Source organism: Bos taurus, chromosome 11, assembly GCF_002263795.3.
Source record: "Bos taurus isolate L1 Dominette 01449 registration number 42190680 breed Hereford chromosome 11, ARS-UCD2.0, whole genome shotgun sequence".
In the NCBI taxonomy this organism is placed as follows: domain Eukaryota; kingdom Metazoa; phylum Chordata; class Mammalia; order Artiodactyla; family Bovidae; genus Bos; species Bos taurus.
In genome coordinates, this window is record NC_037338.1 from 74,627,654 (window position 1) to 74,647,601 (window position 19,948).

The window sequence follows — 19,948 nt, forward strand, 5'->3', positions numbered from 1 at the left end:
CTTTGGATAGACACTAAATAACTGTCTGTCTGTGATTAAATCTTCTAATCAGAACATATAGAACACTCTATAAGATTGCTTAAGATTAGAGTCATACACATATAACAGCCCCAAAATCTACGATTCCCCTACAATAGCTCCCACTTAGATTACCAATATTCTTTAATGTTATATCCTATGAAAATACCTTAGTCTTTAACTTATTTAACCTTAAAGAGCTATCAGGGAAGCCCTAAACAGCACCTGCTGCTGCTGCTGCTAAGCTGCTTCAGTCGTGTCCGACTCTGTGTGACCCCATAGACGGCAGCCCACCAGGTTCCCCCGTCCCTGGGATTCTCCAGGCAAGAACACTGCAGTGGATTGCCATTTCCTTCTCCAATGCATGAAAGTGAAAAGTGAAGGGGAAGTTGCTCAGTCGTGTCCAACTCTTAGCGACCCCATGGACTGCAGCCCACCAGGCTCCTCCGTCCATGGGATTTTCCAGGCAAGAGTGCTGGAGTGGAGTGCCATTGCCTTCTCCGTAAACAGCACCTGCTGCTGCTGCTGCTAAGTCGCTTCAGTTGTGTCCGACTCTGTGCCACCCCATAGACGGCAGCCCACCAATACATAAATAACCATTCCCTTCAGTTACTATGTGAAGCACATACTCAAAGGCTAGGCAGTTACATTCCACCTCCTTGAAGGAGAGAAATGTATGCATAAACTATCTGGAGTTCTTCTGTATGAGACAAATAATTGGGGGGTGGGAATACCTTTTTATTCAATCATTTAATCAGTGTGGATGGAGGGATATTCACTTTACACTTCGGATTATAAACTGATCCAGTTTTGGTGTCTGGATGCTCTTTCAGACTGTTTCCTATATTTTTTAGCCAAGCCCCATTCTTTGGCTTTTGAGTATGTTTACTTTCTGGCTCTACAAAATGTTCATGGTTCATCTTGCAATTCCCTGCTCCAGTCCTAGAATCAGCCATTTTCTAAGAAGCTGCATTCTTGTTATTGGAGAATTGTATCAGAAATCAAGATCTGAGTGCTACGTGTGCACAGTGCTAAGGGGGTGTCACTGCTCCTAGGTTCTTTTATCAAGATAGAAATAAATGTCTATCTAGGAAATAAACATCTGTATTTTTGGCCACATATATTTATTGTTTCTGTATCCATATCTACATTAACTTAAACATGAGTTCATCCTGACTTCTCTAATCCTAATCTAGTACCACATGGTTTGTTCTAGCCTTCCCCTTGCTATGGTTATCTGTAACCTCACTCACCAAAAGTAAGAAACCTGGTCCCACAATTCACTATCCATTTACTTATTTAATATGAGTGTACATGTATAATAGTTTCAGATTTGTTAGCACACACACGCCTGAATTTTTAAAAATCATTATATAAGTTTTGGGTGTATCTCCTGAATTTTTGTCCTCCTTTTTTAGCCATCCTCCTTCCAAAAGTCTTATTAGAAGAATCCTCATTTTAGATGTGTGTGTTCAAAGATCTTTCATCTAAATCTCTTTCTATACCTTCTACCAGGGTGATCCTTCATATCCATGCAGTCTTGTACTGTAACACTCAGGAAGCTGTAAGAGCATTTTTTATTATGAGGCTTTAACACTGCTAAGATGAGGCTATAAAGAAATCTGATATATAAGAAATGCCCACAAGACGTTGGTTGCATAGCAATCAATCCCTTTTAAAAGATATCCTCTATTTAAAACATTCTTTTTTTTTTTCCTACTTCTAGACATTTCTCAGTCCCTCCTTTTCCCTACCAGTGCTGAAGTGACCTGCAAAGGTCCTGTACATCCAAATCTAAGCACACATGGACTCTGGACTTCTAACACTTCAAAAGAAATACTGAACAAAGTCAAAGGAAAGTATAAAGTAACCTGAGACAACGACTGGAATGTGGCTGCATGTTGTTAGGTTTAATTTGCATCCAGATGATAAACTAGTAGGAAGTAGCTGCTGCTAAGTCACTTCAGTTGTGTCCGATTCTGTGCGACCCCATAGATGACAACCACCAGGCTCCCCCGTCCCTGGGATTCTCCAGGCAAGAACACTGGAGTGGGTTGCCATTTCCTTCTCCAATGCATGAAAGTGAAAAGTGAAAGTGAAGTTGCTCAGTCGTGTTCGACTCTTCACGACCCCATGGACTGCAGCCCACCAGGCTCCTCCATCCATGGGATTCTCCAGGCAAGAGTACTGGAGTGGGGTGCCATTGCCTTCTCCGAGGAAGTAGCTATGTGAAAACAAAAACTGGATTAAGAATAATGGGCCTCAGTAGGGAAAAGAAATCACTAAGTCACCTGAGAGACAAAATGGACAAAAGCCAAAAATCTGAAACACAGACCCTGAACCATATTACTATAGAAGTATAAAAAACAGGTTTTTCTGCTCAACAGATGATGATCAGCCAGAAATTTCAGTGTTAGTCACAATAAAGATTCTCAAGACAATGTCATTACATAAATAAATGGCAAGGTGAATGTAATTATTAAAACAATTATCTTTCTCTAGCTCTTAATGGTGAGCACATTGATAATTTTTGTTTAAATCAAAACTGTATTAAATACCTTTTGTCCAAAACTTCTTCAGATAGTTCTGCTGACCACTAGAAGACTCACAAATGTAGCACTAAAAAAATAAGCTACTGTTAATTCTAAAACTGAAAATCTTTGGTTGCAACTCTAATGAACTTTGCAATCTTTAGTGAGAACTACTAAATGAACTATCAAATAAAATTCTATTTCTAAAAAGTAGTAGAGACATTCTTAGTTTGTGTTGAATTACACTGAGGACTAAAAAAAGAAAATCTGAGAAATCTAAAACAATTTTTAAAAATATATAATATGCTATTTTACCACTAGCTAAAACATCTAAGAGTTTGTTATATCATTATCCTAAATATGGCTGATTTTTTTTTTTCAAAAAATTAGCAAATAATTTTCATAGCATAATGATAAAAAATTAGGTAGGTAAATTAGGAAATTTAGTATTATCCAATATTCATTGGAAGGACTCGTGCTAAAGGTGAAGCTCCAATACTTTGGCCACCTGATGAGAAGAGCTGACTCACTGGAAAAGACCCCGATGCTGGGAAAGACTGAAGGCAAAAGAAGAGAGCCGCAGAGGAGGGAGAGATAGATAGCATCACTGACTCGATGGACATGAACTTGAGCAAAATCCAGGAGAGGAGGACAAGGAAGCTGGGCGTGCTGCAGTCCATGGTGTCACAAAGAGTTGGACACAACTTAGCTACTGAACAAGGACAAAAGAGACCATGTATCTAATACTGATCTTGTAAATATCTTTGTAGAGAAAAAAGGGTAGAAAGTTAAGTGGTAAATGTACTTCCAGGCAGAAGAGAAGCTAACTATAAAACCTCCACCCCAGAAAATGCCAATTAAGCACTCCGTATCCAACAATGAAGGCTGCCCAGGTGGCTTGGCGATAAAACAAAGAAAAAGGAAAAATCCACATGCCAAAGCAGGAGATGCAGGCTCTATCTCTGGGCGGGGAAGATCCCCTAGAGAAGGAAATGGAAACCCACTCCAGTATTCTTGTGTTGAAAATCCCATGGACAGAGGAGCCTGCTGGGCTACAAATCTTGGGGTTGCAAAAGAGTTGAACATGACTTAGCGACTAAACAACAACATCCACCAATGAACAGGGCTATGGTGGCCTGCCTCAGTGCTCAGACTCCAGCTGCCCTGTTAAAATTTTTTTTCAATGACTTGCTCCAATAATTCAAAAACTTCATCGTATCTGTTGATAACACAAAGCTGAATAGGCTACAGAATGCAATAAATGAATATTAAAAGTGGTAACTGGTCTAAAGGGTAGAACACTGGGTTAAAAACAAACTAGATAAAAATTTAGGGTGATAAGCACATGAGAGTTTGCTGTATAGTATTCTTTACCAGGTACGTACTTTTAATATATTATTTTGCATCCACTTAATGTTTATTTAAAATTTAAGAGTAAATAAAGCAGAAGGATAAAGCATATTAAAGTCCCATCCCTAGATTATTTCACGTAATCCTCACAACAATCCTACTAATGATGTATTATTATTCTCATTATATATCTTTTTAAAGTCAAGTTACATCCAAGGACCCTTTACTAATAAATGGCAAAACCCAATCTTTTTGCCCCTAGAGTTCATGGCTTGATTTGCTATACAAATCTCTTCTTTATTTCTCAGTTAAAATGAAGATAGGAAGACTCTGCATAATAGCCAATTATAAAAATAAATAAATATACAAGCAAACAAATCTACAGGCTTACATGACCAAAGTTGTTAATGGGAACAAAAAGAGGGATATACCATCATTAAAAAAAAAAAAAACTAATTGAAAACTTGAACTATTTTAATCACGCTGCTAAAATAGACCCATTCTAATCTGAGTTGATCAGAATCACACTTAAGCCATAATATGAGGTTTTAAATACTATGATTTGAAAGATTTAAGATTAGAGAACATCTAGGGTTTCCAAGAGTCTGAATATAATGGTTTAGAAGAAACAATTAGGTTACCAAAAGTATTCTGGAGAAGAAAAGCATCTGGAAAGACATACAGCTATCATCAAATAGAGACATCAAAGTAGTCATGAAATATCCAAACCCTTGATGTACCAAGCAAAGTTATGACCAACCTAGATAGCATATTGAAAAACAGAGACATTACTTTGCCAACAAAGGTCCGTCTAGTCAAGGCTATGGTTTTTCCTGTGGTCATGTATGGATATGAGAGTTGGACTGTGAAGAAGGCTGAGCGCTGAAGAATTGATGCTTTTGAACTGTGGTGTTGGAGAAGACTCTTGAGAGTCCCTTGGGCTGCAAGGAGATCCAACCAGTCCATTCTGAAGGAGATCAGCCCTGGGATTTCTTTGGAAGGAATGATGCTAAAGCTGAAACTCCAGTACTTTGGCCACTTCATGCGAAGAGTTGACTCATTAGAAAAGACTCTGATGCTGGGAGAGATTGGGGGCAGGAGGAGAAGGGGATGACAGAGGATGAGATGGCTGGATGGCATCACTGACTCTATGGACAAGAGTTTGGGTGAACTCCGGGAGTTGGTGATGGACAGGGAGGCCTGGCGTGCTGCAATTCATGGGGTCGCAAAGAGTCAGACATGACTGAGCAACTGAACTGAACTGATGTACCAAAATAGAGAGTGATCCATTATACACAGCTTCAAAGAGTAGAGCTGGGACCGATAAGTAGATAATATAAAGAAGTAAACCTCGGATCACTATTACTAAAGATAATCAAGAAGAGAGACAGACTAAAAAACCAAAGATCCCTTACAAACCTCAGATTCTATTTCCCTAATCCTCATCCTTCACATGAAGTCTTTGTTGTCTACAACAAATTACGGCCTTGATTTTAACTGTATGTTAGTCATTTCACATTTTATATGCATATCCCCATAAAATAAATGTCACAAATTATGGCCCAACTGACAGGTCCAAAAACTTATTTTACAAAGCTGTACTACAACATTAATTAGAGTGGAGTCACGTTTTGCTTGCTTTTATCTTTCTCAAACTAGTCTCTCAAATATGAAAATTAGACTACACTGAAGAATCAACTTGAGTTCTGGGTAAGTGAGCAGGAGATCATCAGAACAAGGCAGACTTAAAGAAAAAAGTCCTTTTCCCCCTAAAATGGTCACTCCCTAAACTGCCAACCTTAGCAATTTTTCTAATAAAACAATTTGTCTTCTTTAAATCCCACCATTCTGCACAGCGTTTTCCACTCTCCTCATTCCTAACTCCAGTATGTACAAATTACCCCACGCCACAGTATCCTTCTCTAGCCCTGCTCTGGCTGCTTCAATTAACCATGTATTGACAACTGACCAGCTCTAATGTATAAAATTACGCTTCTCCCTTTTAATCACAACTAGGGATGGAGAGATAATCCGACTAGAACAATTTATAAAAATGATTGTAAACTCTTAACCTATCCAGAAGTATCTAAAAAACAAGTATTTGTCCATCCACATTAATGCTTAATACACAGAACTTCAGACAAAATAATAATGAAATTAAAAAATCATCCGACAGTATGGGTGAAGATACTTTCCATCATTAGCCTTGTCTGAAATCCCATAAGTGGATTCTGTTCCACAACTTTTCTCCTCTAGTGCGGAAACCTTCAAAGTCTTTAAAAGGCAATGGTTTCCAAGAATTATAGCCCTGGTTAACCGGGAGGAGAGAGACCATTTAACAGTAAGTAGGACTGGGGAAAATGGTACCCAGTACTTGTGTAGACAATTAAATGGTAATTGGAGAAAAACCTTAAACAGATAAATGAAATAATAAGCAGGGAGTTACAAAAATTTTAAGATTGAAGAAAATGAGTCTTATATACTTGTCTCAGGCTTACATGACATCTGTTCTCTCATTATGACCCACCAAATGTCAACAAATATGTTAGAAAGACAAAAAAAATCTACTTAACAGCTTTAAAAAAAAAAAGGTATAAATGATGATTTAAAAAAAAAAAGCTAGTCAGATGCAGTAAAAACAATTGGGAGAAGGATAGTTAGGAGAAGATGGAAGGATACAGTCAAAGAAGATATATTCTGGAATAGATAATAATCCAAATGCAAACAATCTGCCTATAGATAATCATGACTTGCCCATATATATATAAACAAATGTAAAATACAGTATTCTGAATCAACACATGTAAAATGTTTACAGTGCTGCCTAGTATATGATAAGCTTTCAAAAAGTGCTCATTTCTACAACTATTGCTTATAATACCCACTGTTGGCAGCTTAAAAGAATTCTAAATACTCAATCCTACCCTCTCCTAAGAGTATGAGTACTATGTGTTTTAAGATAATTAAAGGTAAATGCATTACCCCTTTCAGATCTCTAAAAGCAAGAATCTTACTCCAATGATGCATTAAATTACAAATTACTGCAGAATATTATTATATTGCTAATGATTAAGGTTTTACTTCACCCTTTCCATCTTTAGCAATCTTAAGCCCTTTTCCAATCTACTTTAATACCTGGGCAAAACCATCCCTCATGATTACTGCATCTTATTCAAGTATCCTTCCTCTTCCTGTTTCTACACCATCCCCAAATCAGAACCCAACTTCAAGCTCCCACAGAGTTGTGTACTACATCTTGTATACTCTTTTTGTACCTTCAAAATGCTTCTCATGTATGCCCTTATCAGGCATCACTATAATCACCGTTGATGTTATCTACTGCCACTATAGTCTGGGAACAACGTCCTTGTTTTCTTCATCATTATGAGGCTGGCACAGAATACTTAACACTAAAGGCTGCTAAATGTTTGCGGAATGAATGATTCCATCCTTCAGAAATAAACTAGATGACAAGAAATAGTTTAACAAATTACAGTACAATTCAGTTACTGAGTCACAAAACAAAAACAAGTCATTATTAAAACTCAATAATAAATGTTAGAGACTGTGTATCACAATGATTAAGAACATGAGATGTGAAGTCTGTCCAGCTTTTGTTCATTCATTCAACAAATATTTAATGAGAGGCTACTTTATCTAGAAGAAGATAGAAGCAGCAGGCATCCTTCTATCCTGCTTGCGTAGAACTTATATTCCAATGGGGAGAAGCAAACTATAACCACAATGAAACAGGTAAATAATACAGTATGTTAGAAGGTAATACATTTGGGAGCAGGGTAAACAGAGATGAGGACTCAGTGAAGAGGAGGGGAAGGGGAAAATTGTGATACTAAATAGGGATGATACAGGTAGACACACACTCCCCACCCCCCACTTTACTGGAAACAAGATTTGAGCAAGACTTGAAGGAGTTGAGAGGGATATCCAAGAAATGGCCAGAATGTTTTCAAAAGTAGCTGTACCATTTTACATTCTCACCAGTAGTATATGAAATTCCTGATTTCTTCCAAGTTCCTATCAACGCTTGTTATTATCTTTTTAATTCTAACCATCACAATGGGTATGAAGTGTGGTATCTCATTGTGGTTTATATTTACTTCTCTGATGACTGTTTTTCCATGCTCTTCTAAGTGCTGTCCACTCAGTCATGTCTGACTCTTTGTGACCCCATGAACTGTAGCCCGTCAGGCTCCTCTGTCCATGGAATTCTCCAGGCAAGAATACTGGAGTGGGTTGCCGTTCCCTTCTCCAAGTTTCATGCTCTTAATAGTTCTTAATTTTGATGAAGTTCAATCTATCAATTTTTTCTTTTACAGATCATGCCTTTTGTGTTGAATCTAAGAAATCTTCACCTAACCTATAGTCACAAAGGTTTTATACTGTGCTTTTTCTAGAAGTGTTAAAGTTTTAGGTTTTACATTTAATTCTATGATCCATTGGGAGTTAATTTTTTTTTTAATGTGGTACAAACAATGGATCAAAGTCCAGTTTTCTACATGTGGATATACAACTGTTCCAGCACTACTGGTTGAAAAGACTGCCCTTTTGCCACTGAATTGCTTTGGTAGCTTTGTTAAAAAACAATTTAACACATGTGTATGGATCTCTTTCTGGACTGTCACACAGAGTATACTATAAAAAATATAAATTCAAATCCCTACAAGAACCAAAGAATTAATAACAAAAGCATGTAAATGGGGCAAGTTTAAACCAATAGGAAGAAGTATGGCCTATATCTTACTAACTTAACAGATAGTAAAACACTGTGTAGCCCCAACAAAATGGTATGAATATGTAGTTGAGGGGAGTGTGTAGGCAAAAACACTGGTATTAAAGATATATTCTTAAATGAAAAAAGCTGTACATAAATAGGAGAGTAAACTGGAGGGAAAAGGTTAGAGAGGCAGTTTTTATACCAACAGATAAAGCAGAGGGAGTAACAGAGAAAAGGAGAAAGACAGCGCTAACAGGTGGGAGAGAGAAAAAGGTCAGATACCAGACTGAGAATTAAAGGGAGTTAGGTCAAGTTTTTTTTTTTTTTTTTAAGTTTATCTCTACTATTATCATTATTATTATCATTTCACAAGGGTAGCCATTAGTGTGGCTCAGTTAACAACAGTGATATATATTTGCATTCACAGCTTAATGAACTTTTGTTTTTGCTCCCCCTCAATTAAAAAAAAACAAACCTATTCATAATCATAAATAGTAAAAATATATATATATATTTCCTAGGTCAGGATCCATGTCATTGCTCCTTTATAACATGCAGAGCAAGGCTTAGCCTATTCACCACGAAGGGGCTGGCACACAGGAGCTCACACTCAAGGAGCTCAGAGAGGGACTGATTACCTGCTGGCTGAGTGGCTCTGGCTATTCTTCAGTGATAGAACTAAGAATTACGTTTTCTTTCCAGAAGGAGATTCACTGAAGGTTTCTGTTTGTTGTTTGTTTTGTGTGTGTGTATGTTTAACTCTTCATCCAATGAATGAAAGAACAGTTACTTGCTTTGGAAAAGACACCCCAAAAATCTGAATAAAAATATAAATCTATAATTTTAAATCTATAACTTGCAAAAGTTCACCAAACTATTAACAGCTTTTGTCTAAAGACAGGACTATATATGGTTAGTTACTTGCTTGTTTTACTTGCTCTGTGCCTTTTTTTTTCCTCCTCCCTTTTACTCTTTAATTCTTTCCCTATTTTCCTCAATAGTCCATTTTCCTTTTGTAACATAAGGGGACAAAAACAAGCAATCAAGAAACCAAGAGAGCAGACAGCTTTCCTCTAAGTCATATAATATGAATCACTCTAATTCTCAAAATACCAAGGAGAAATAAATTTTAAAAAGTGTGCCAAAATAAATGTCCCCCAAATAAATTATTTCTAAATGCACCTTCAATAATTCAGAAATTTCACAAGAAACATGTTTTTAATACTAAATATTTAAAAATAAAAGATAAGCTCTTTCTCAATGCTAAGTTAGATTTGACAGCTATAACTTATTCCGATGCCCAGAGTTCAAGCAAGGGTCAAGATGTGATAAGCACTCTTACTTCCGGCTTACACACTTGACTCAACCCAATGAATCTGTACCATCCCTATCTTTAAACTATAATAGTTAATATAACTACTTTGCAGATTCATGTGACACTCATACTATTTTTATATATTAATGCATGTACTATACTTAGTCATACTTTGTATTAAATGACCATAGATGTCCTTCAATGTCAAAATCTTAACTCATTAAAATTTAACTATTTATATCTATATTTTATTATCAAATATCTTATACTAATTTTATTAATCTGTTTATGTTATTCATTTGAAGCCGCAATTGCCAGAGACTAGAATCTTGCTTCCCTTACTTGCTCCACATGGAGTTTAATCAAGTAAAATATAGGTAATGAAGACTATGGGATTCCCTGGTGGCTCAGAAGGTAGAGTCTGCTTGCAATGCGGGTGATCTGGGCTCAATCCCTGGGTCAGGAAGATCCCCTGGAGAAGCAAATGGCAACCCACTCCAGTCTTCTTGCCTGGAGAATCCCATGGACGGAGGAGCCTGGCAGGCTACAGTCCATGGGATTGCAAAGAGTCAGACATGACTGAGCAACTTCACTTTCACTTTCAGCGAAGATTATTACCAATGCTTACGTGACAGTGTTATTGTTTTAAAAAAATTAAAATCTGCTATTTTTCAACTAAACTGGTCAAATGAACTACAAGTGACCTTTTAAGAGTGAGTTAGCCACAGATCCTGAGCCACACGGTTTCGGAAGCCTTTTCCTTTGACAGTATGTATAAATGTCTCTTTACCCATACCAAGTGCTTCTAGAGCTGACCAGAGAAATTGCTGAACCCAGTAACTGCTCACCATGCAGAACCTGATGAATTCCATTTCAGATAATGCTAAACTTGGTGGAAGAAAGGTAGGACAGTAAAACTCTTGTTCTCTTAACAGTAATGTCTAAATTGGTATTCTTTAGTAAGTAATGCCATTATTACTTTTCTAAGCTGAAGAGCCATATACTATTCAACCAGTGATTCCAATCCTATACAAACACAAACACACCCTACATTCTCTCTACAGAATCTCAAACATATTCACAAGAAACATGTTCAGGAAAGTTCATTGCAGCATTGTTTAATGATTAAAAAAAAAAAATTGAAAACTACCTAATAATCAACCAAAGGAGAAAAGGTAAATAAACTATGGTACAGCCATGCAACAGAAAAATGTTGAGGAAAAAAATCATACTGCAAGAGTGCACTGCAGTATAGTGTATATCGAAAGTTTAAAAATACGCAAAACAATTACATTATTTATGAAAACAAACATCTTCAAGATAGTATTTACCTCTGAGGAATGAAGGGGGGTGGGAAAGAAACGGGTACACAGAGGGTTCAACCCCACAGTGTTTTACTTCTTTAAAAAAAAAATCTAAAGCAAATAGAGGAAAATGTTAAGATCCAAGAACCAGTTAAGTTATAAGTTGGATGGATAGTACATGGAATGATTTTTCTACTATTCTTTACTCTTTTCTGAATATTTGAAATACTTCTTATCCATTCAGAATATATAGAGATCTGAACTGGGTGGATTCTATTTAACAGAGTTAATACCTGACCAAGAGTAAGTAAAGCCAGTAAAGCCTATGACAGAAGACTGTTTTCACAAGACCTATTTCCATCAGGGAGTGTGAGAGCCATATGCACAAACCATCTAATTATATCCCTAATAACACTGCAAAAATGAAGGTATTATTCCCATTTGGCAGATTTTAAAAATTAAAGTCAAAGAAATTGGGTGACTTGGCTATGGTCACAGAGCCAATAAGAGAAGAGCCCACATGATCTGGAGCTGTAAAGCAACATTTATAACAACTCTGGTGTTTCAAAAAAAATGGGACATGCAGCCTAGCAACTCTTGTTAAACAGGGGTTTCACCTGGTCACAAGCTCAACAGGAGCTCCAAAGAGGATATGGTTACCAAAAACAGCTTAATTATGGGTTATACTAAATAAAAGGGAAAACAAAAAATTATCAGTCAACCATACTTTGTACTACTACACACGTAAGTGAAGTACTGAGTTTAATTTTAGATTCCAGGTTTTTAAGAGGACATTGATAAAATGAGGACTTGTTACCAAGGGCAACATTCCAGACGAATAAAAGAATAAACGTTATAACCATTAGAGCTTTTTAAAGCTAAACTGAACTGCTTTAGGAATGTAAGTATTTTCCTACTGTGCTGGTGGATACAACACTCCCATTTAACCATAAACACTGTGGGCTATGATGTGGGCTATGATGTGTTATAGCAGCCTGAGTTATCAGGCTGCTATAACAATATACCATGAACCAGGTGGCTTCACCAACAAACTGGCAAGTCCATGTGAAGGTTCCAGCAGATCTGATATCTCAAGAGGGCCCTTTTTTCTGGTTCATGGACGTCTGCCTTCTTGCTATATCCCTACATGCTAGGAACAAGAAGCTAAGCTTTCAGTTCTTTTCTTATAAGGACATAATCCCATGGTGAGGATTCCACCTTCATGGCCCCACCTTCTCATACCAAAAGGCCCCACCTTCTAATACCAACACACTGGGGGGTTAGGGCTTTAACATAGGAATTTTGATGAGAGACAAAAATTCAGTCCTTAAGATGATGTAATCACCAACACCTTTTAACTTAAACTGCTACAGGAAAAACAACTCTTTAAAACAGTCAAGGCTCTAACTGCCTTTTCCCTCTGGAACATTTTTTATTTATAAAATTACTTTTGATTAGGTAAGATTTCTCAATGTAACTACTTCTCTATAGTGCAACACACTCTTGAGCTAACCAACTCTGAAAGTGTCGAAGAGGAAACTGGGAGCTCTTCTTTCACAAACACTGAGGGATCTACTCTGATAAGAGGTTGGACTGTACAATCAATAAGCCTTCTCATTCTCACAGTCTATGATTAGGGCAAAGATTAATATGGCTTTGTTAAAGAAAAAAGAACTACATTTAAAACCAACAAAGTACTCTTTAGCAAGGAGTCAGAGGTGAGACTAATGAAGTGGCAAAAAATCACATACTAATTAAAATCTTACCCAGTGAGGTGAACCAGAAGGTCCCACTGACGTGTATGTGTGTGTATACATTATATATATATATAAGTTAATAAGCTTTATCTCTACAGCAAAAAAAAAAAAAAAGCCCACCTTGGACCTATATCAAACCATATAGAAAAATTAGCTCAAAATGGATGAAAGGCCCAAATGTCACTGCTAAAAAAACTCTCAGGAAAAAAACAGCATAAATGTTAATAACCTTGGATTAGGTAAGGATTTCTTAGCTATGACATCAAAGCATAAGAATAAAAACTAAATAAATTGGGAGTTCATAAAAATTAAAAATTTTTCTGTTTCAAAGGAAACCACGGAGAAAGCAAAACTACAATACACATGATGGGAGAATATATTTGCAAATCATTTATCTGATATAGGACTTGTATCCAGAAGATATAGTAGTTCCCCTCATCTGAAGGGGATGTGTTCCAAGATCCCCAGTGATGCCTAAAACTACAGAAAATACCAAACCCTATATACATTGGATTGGACAAAAAGCTGCTTCAATATTTAAATAAAAATAAAAGACACATTTTTCACTTTTCACCAAGAACTTTATTGAACAACATATTCACAATTCACCATTTTGTTCCACTACCTTCTGTCATTTTCCAGGCAACTTCATAATTCCATCTTCCCAAAACTTTTTATCTTTTTGAGCAAAGAACTGTTCCAGGTGCCTTTTACAGTCTTTCAGGAAATTAAAATTTTTTCCATTAAGAGAATTCTGTAAAGACCACAATAAATGGAAATCCAAAGGTGCAATGTCTGGTGAATCTGACAGATGAATCAGAACTTCCCAGCTAAGCTGTAACAGTTTTTGCCTGATCATCAAAAAAAAAAAACATGCGGCCTTGCTAATGGTCTTGCTGATAGAAGATTACACATTTTCTGTTAACTAATTCTGGACACTTTTCATCAAGTGCTGCTTTCAGCTGGTCTGTACTGGAGGCAGTACTTATTGGAATTAATCATTTAGTTTTCTGGAAGGAATTCATACTAGAGGACTCCCTTCCAATCCCACTGTAAACACAACATCACCTTCTTTGGATGAAGACTGGCCTCTGGTGTGGTGGGAGGCAGTTCATTTCGCTTGCCCCATGATTTTCTCCAATCCACATTATTGTACAGAATTCACTTTTCATGGCCTGTCATAAGTTGCTTTAAAAACAGAACAGTTTTGTTACATTTAATTAGAGATTCACATGTGGAAATACCAGCAAGAAGGGTTGTTTTGGGTTTGTTTGGTCTTTTTTTTTTTGCGTAACTTATGTGGAACCCAAACATCAAAGCTATGAACATAACCACAAATTTTTTCCAATGTTTGACTTGGATATTTTGAGTATGTCCAGCTATCTTCGTGTGGTACAACACTGATTGTTCTCAATGTCTCCATTTGATCGCTATCAACTTCAACTGGTCTACCTGACCGTGGAAGGTCTCATCCAGTGAGAAATCTTCAGCATGAAACTGCAAACCACTTCTGAAATGTTCAGTCAGTCAGAGCATCTTCTCCATACACTGCACAATTCTTGCATTTCAGTTGATAAAATAAAGCATAATATGCCAGAAAATGTAGCTTTTTTCCTCTCATCTTCACTATTAAAATGGCTTCACAGAAATTCACCAATTCTGCTAAGCTTTTTTTTTAATGCATACTGTTATGACAGCTGTCACAATACAATCTGACAAAACTGTTTCTAATGAAGTTAAAGACAACTAAAAGTTATTAGAGTCATCTTACAGGAAAAACCAAATCAACCTTTTGGCCATCTCAACACTATGTTTTCTCCTGTGCCTACATACCCATGATAGAGTTTTAATTTATAAATTAGACACAATAAGAGACTAACAATAACAAATAACAAGTTATAACAATTATAACAACATACTAGAATAAAAGTTATGTGAATATGGTCACTAGCTCTCAAAATATCTTACTGTACAAATGTAATGCCTTTTCCACCTTAACGAAGCTCTTATCATCTACTGTGGCTGCGACTTTTGCAATAAGAGGTGTGACCCAAAACCAGCAAGAATTTCTTTTTCCTTCTTTACAGTTTCACAGATAGAAGATTTATTCTTATCGTATATCTTCACAACATCAGCATTTTCTTTTTCTTTCCTCATTAGGTGAAGAACTTGCATGTTTTCACTTAAAGGAAGCACTCATGGCTTCTCTCTGGCATGTCCAAATTGCCAGCATCCCTACTCTTGCATTTTGGGGCCATTATTAAGTAAAATAAAGGTTACTTAAACACAAGCAACAATCAATCTGATAACCAAGAGAGCTACCAAGTGACTAATGGGCAGGATAATCTGGACAAAGGGATGATTCACATCCTGGGCAGGAAAGAGTGGGACAGCACGAGATTTCATCACACTACTCTGAACGGTGTGTAATTTAAAACTTATACATTATTTCTGGAATTTTTCATTAGTATTTTCAGGCCAGTTAACCAAAGGTAACTGAAATTGCTGAAAGCAAAACCATGATTAGGAGGACCACTATGTAAAGAATTCTTAAAATTAAATTATAAAAAAAGAACCAAGTTTTTAAACAGGCAAAAGATGTAGCAGACATTTCTCTGAGAAAGATGTACAAATGGCCAATAAGCACATGACACAATGCTCAGCATCTTGTCTTTAGGGAAATGCAAATTAAAATTATGAGATGCCACTTCACATTTACTAGGATGACTAGAATCAAAACTCACAACTATTTGCAAGGATGTAGAGAAATCAGAACCATCATACACTGCTGATAGGAATGTAAATGATTCAGCTACTTTGGAAACCAGTTTTGTAGTTCCTAAAGGTTAAACATAGTTACTATATGATGGAGCAATTCCACTCCTGGGTATATAAACAAAAGAAAGGAAAACATATTTCATTCAAAAACTTGCACATAAAAGTTAATAACAGCACTATTCACACTAGTCAAAAAGTAGAAATAACTCAAATATATATCAGTAGCCTAACAAATAAATAAAATGTGGCACATCCATACATCAGAATAATATTTGGCCGTAAAAAAGAATGAAGTAATGATACAAGCCACAATATGAATAACCTTGAAAATATACAAAGTGAAGGAAGCCACATACCAAAACCTTATATATTATGATCCTATGATATGTGGGAGGGGTTGGTGGGGGAAGAGGTAAGGAGGAGTGACATGGTCTGCTATTAGCTATGATAGTTACATAACTTTCAAATATATAACAAGCCACTGAACTGTATACTTTAAATAAGTGACTTCATGGTATGTGAATTATACTTCAAAAAATAATAATAATAAATAAATAAATGGGAAATCTTTATTGGGAATATCACAATGAAATCCTAGGTATTTCACCATAATAAATATAGTATGGCAATATGATTTCCAAAGTAACAGAAGAAATGCAAGAAGCACAGTAGTAAGAAAATGAGTCCAGGTCAAGGCCTGAGGGTTTCTGAAAAACACATTACAAACATGTAGCAAAAAACAAGCATGTATCCCTACACTCTGCATGTCTGGCCCAGGCAGATGTCAGTCATCAATTCACCCTCTGCCATGGAGCTGGAAATGGCCATAGACCGCTTCTCAACACAGTTCTCCATGTACTCAATAACTACTTATTGTAATTGATAATGAAGTACTGAAGGTAAGACCCAAAGGAACTAATTTCACATCTATTTCTCTCTCAGTCTATTACACATGCAATTATTACTGTTCAGCACTTTAGTGGTGTTATTAATTATAAAATACTTCAGACATACAAAAAAGGCATTCTGCATAAAGTAAGTTTAACATACATAACACCCTCACTAAGTAAAGAAATATAACATTACAAATTCAGTTAATGCTTCCTCCACTTTTAATAAGCATTTAACCTTTTAGAAAAAGAACTGTGACTACACTCTTGTCTCTCAAGTTAAAAATATCTGTACGAAGCTTATACATGTGGCCCTTGGGGTAATATCAAGACATCACTATTCACCAGAGACTCTTAAGCGACCTCTGACATGTGACATTTACCACATATGAAACCTCTATCACTGTCAATTTTAAAAGAGAAGGAAACTCTCCCACGTGTCAACAGCCATAGTAATGGAAACAGAAAATGACCAGAGGGTTCTTTCCGTCCAAACTTCTCACTATTACTTGTTGTTCAGTCACTAAGTCATGTCTGACTCTTCACTATTACCTTTCCAAAGGGAAAGGCCTCCACTGTCCACCTTGCCCTGTGTATTGTCAGTCCAGCACACTTCTCCTTTTTACATCTATATTTCAAGACATTTTCATACACAATATCTCGTTAGTCCTACAAGATAGATAAGGCAGCTATATTTATACCCCAATTTACAGATATGGAAGAACAATGCAATTAAGAGCACAAGATTGGAGTCACGCAGGGCTTGAATCCCTTCATTACTTTTCTCACAAAGTGAACTGCAAAATAAAGATACCTGGCTTACACTGTATTTATGAGGATCAGATTACATGACACATATAAAGCACCAAGCACAGAACCTGGTGTAAAATAAGCAATAAATGAATGGTAGTTGCTGCTAGCATTATTGCTGTTATTAATTATGCAAGATCAAACAGCTCCTAAACAAGGAACTCAAGACTGAAACCTAGTAGGTCTTCTTTGAGTCTTCACAACAACTGCTTCATTCTCAAATGATCACCAGGAGTCCTATCTGTACAGAGCAGATGGCACTATTTCCAGGCAATGCTTCCTCTTTCTCACTGAGACACCATGGTGACTACTTTAGGATTTTAAGAACAGAAAGCCAATAGCAATACTCACAGCTGATAACATCACAAAAAGACAACTAGACATTATGTGTGTCTCATAATACCATCTATAAAGTCATCTGGCCTTCCCCCCAGATGAAACCTTTATCAACCTTCTATATCAAATAACCAATTTACAGAATGGAAAGAGGGTAGAAAAACACGTTAAACTCAATAGAAATTCAGATTGTAAGAAATTCTAATAGGACAAACCACCCAGGTTCTTCAACAGACAAAAAAGAAAGGGGGGGAGAGAGAAAAGGAGAGAGAGAGAAGGAATCTACAAATTAAAAAAAAAAAAAAAGGACTTAAGACATTTTAATCAATTCTGATGTCAAAAAAACTTTTTAAAATTCTCTCTCCAAAAAGGCAGTAGCATCGGCCCCATTATACATCTCTGCTTGAGGAAGAGAATATGCTAGTGATATCTCCAGAATATATGGGAATATTTTAGGCTTTGGGACACTTCTTTTTTCTCTTTGTAAATCAATAAACCTAGCATTCTGGTTTTTAAAAAAAGATCAAAACAACACATATAGCCTTTACTCTTCCTACACTACATGTATGATGAAAGTCTCATTCTGATGTGTATTTTTAAAGACTACAAGTCTACAAGTTCTTAAAATGATCCTCCCCCCTCAACCCCAACCCCCAAATCTACAAGAGAAGGCTGGAGCAAAGGCCAATGGAAAAAACAAACAAGAAAAGTCAGGAAGGAACACTTTTGTGACTGAAGCTTAAAAAAAAACCCACACCGTCAACAAGATTAGCTGTCAATAGGGACCTCCCCAGAAGTAACGCTAGGATGTGACTGGAGATATCTTAATGAGAATTAGAGCACCTCCCTGTCATCAAGAAGCAGCCCTGCTTAAGGTAAATGAAATGAAAATCTGTCTAAAGTTTCAACATGGACACATGCTGAATGAAGATTTCTTGTTTATTTCCATATTATTCTAAAAAAGATTTGAGACAGCTCAAAGAATGCATTAACATTAAAAAGAAAGAAGTGGACAAGAAGGGGGAAAAGGGAAAATGAGGGAGAAAAGCAGATAATGCCAGATGCAAGCTTACCACACCAACTGTGTGCCGCAAGGCCTTATGCAGCTGTGGGGGGCGCCGCACGCCTGGCTGAGCCACCCTGCAGAGGGGAGCACCAAGGCTTGTGAGCGTCACAATGGCTCTGTAATACAGGCCAACTAGCTGCTCAGAGGAAACGCATTTGGTCCTGGTACCCAGACCTGAGGGGAAAAAATTACTACACATGTTTACATGGGTTCTGATGATGATGATGATGATAACAATGACAGCAACTTAAGCTTTACATTTAAAAATGGTTAAAATTTTATGTTATGTACATCTTACACAATTAAAAATTGGGGGGGGGGGGGGGAGCGGATAACAGCACCTTACTTTCTCTGCATGTGTCCTGGGCCAGACATGTTCTAAGCATTTCATATGCTTAAAGTCACAAAATTCTCACAACCACCTTGTGGAAATAAGTACAATTATTATCCCCATTTTATAGATGAGGCCTCAGAACACTGAGGCAGCAAGAGGCTAAATAACACACAACTAGGAAGTTGCAAAGCCAGGATTCAAGCAAGTAAATCTAGCTCCAGGGCCACAACCATGACATCACCCCTTATCCATAAAGTTGCCTCCCTCTGGGGAAAGGAGAAGCAATTGCTATCAGCCAAGAGCAGTATCTGTCCATTAACTATCAGTTAAGTTTGTGTTCAGTCTTAGTCCTCTGGATCAGCAGCTAACCTTAACAGTAGTAGCAATAGTTACAATATCAACAAGGGCACTGAGACACAGGAGATAATATCCTCACAACAATTCTACAAGAGGAGCACTTGTAGATCATAAATTTCATAAAACTGTTTTAATGGCCCTCAATAAAAGCAGACTGCATCACACCAATAATAATTCTGTAAAAGTGATTCTACCCCAGTCTAAAACAATGCAATCAATATATGCATCTCTCTGGTATTCTGGCTTGATTCAAGTAAAGATTCAGTTCAGTTCAGTTCAGTGGCTCAGTCGTGTCTGACTCTTTGTGACCCCATGAACCGCAGCACACCAGGCCTCCCTATCACCAACTCCCAGAGTTTACCCAAAC

At 36.9% G+C, this 19,948-nt stretch overlaps 1 protein-coding gene across 10 annotated transcripts in view; it reads right to left on the minus strand.

Moving 5' to 3' along the window:
- NCOA1 (nuclear receptor coactivator 1) overlaps nt 1-19,948 on the minus strand; it is a 219,034-nt gene that overhangs the window by 179,975 nt on the left and 19,111 nt on the right. The window contains exon 1 of one of the 10 annotated variants that reach the window (XM_059891285.1): nt 18,898-19,092. The exons of the other annotated variants lie outside the window; for them this stretch is intronic. The gene's annotated coding sequence lies outside the window, so the exon portion shown is untranslated. Of the gene's footprint in view, nt 1-18,897; nt 19,093-19,948 lie in introns of those variants that run through there. 10 annotated transcript variants of the gene reach the window in all.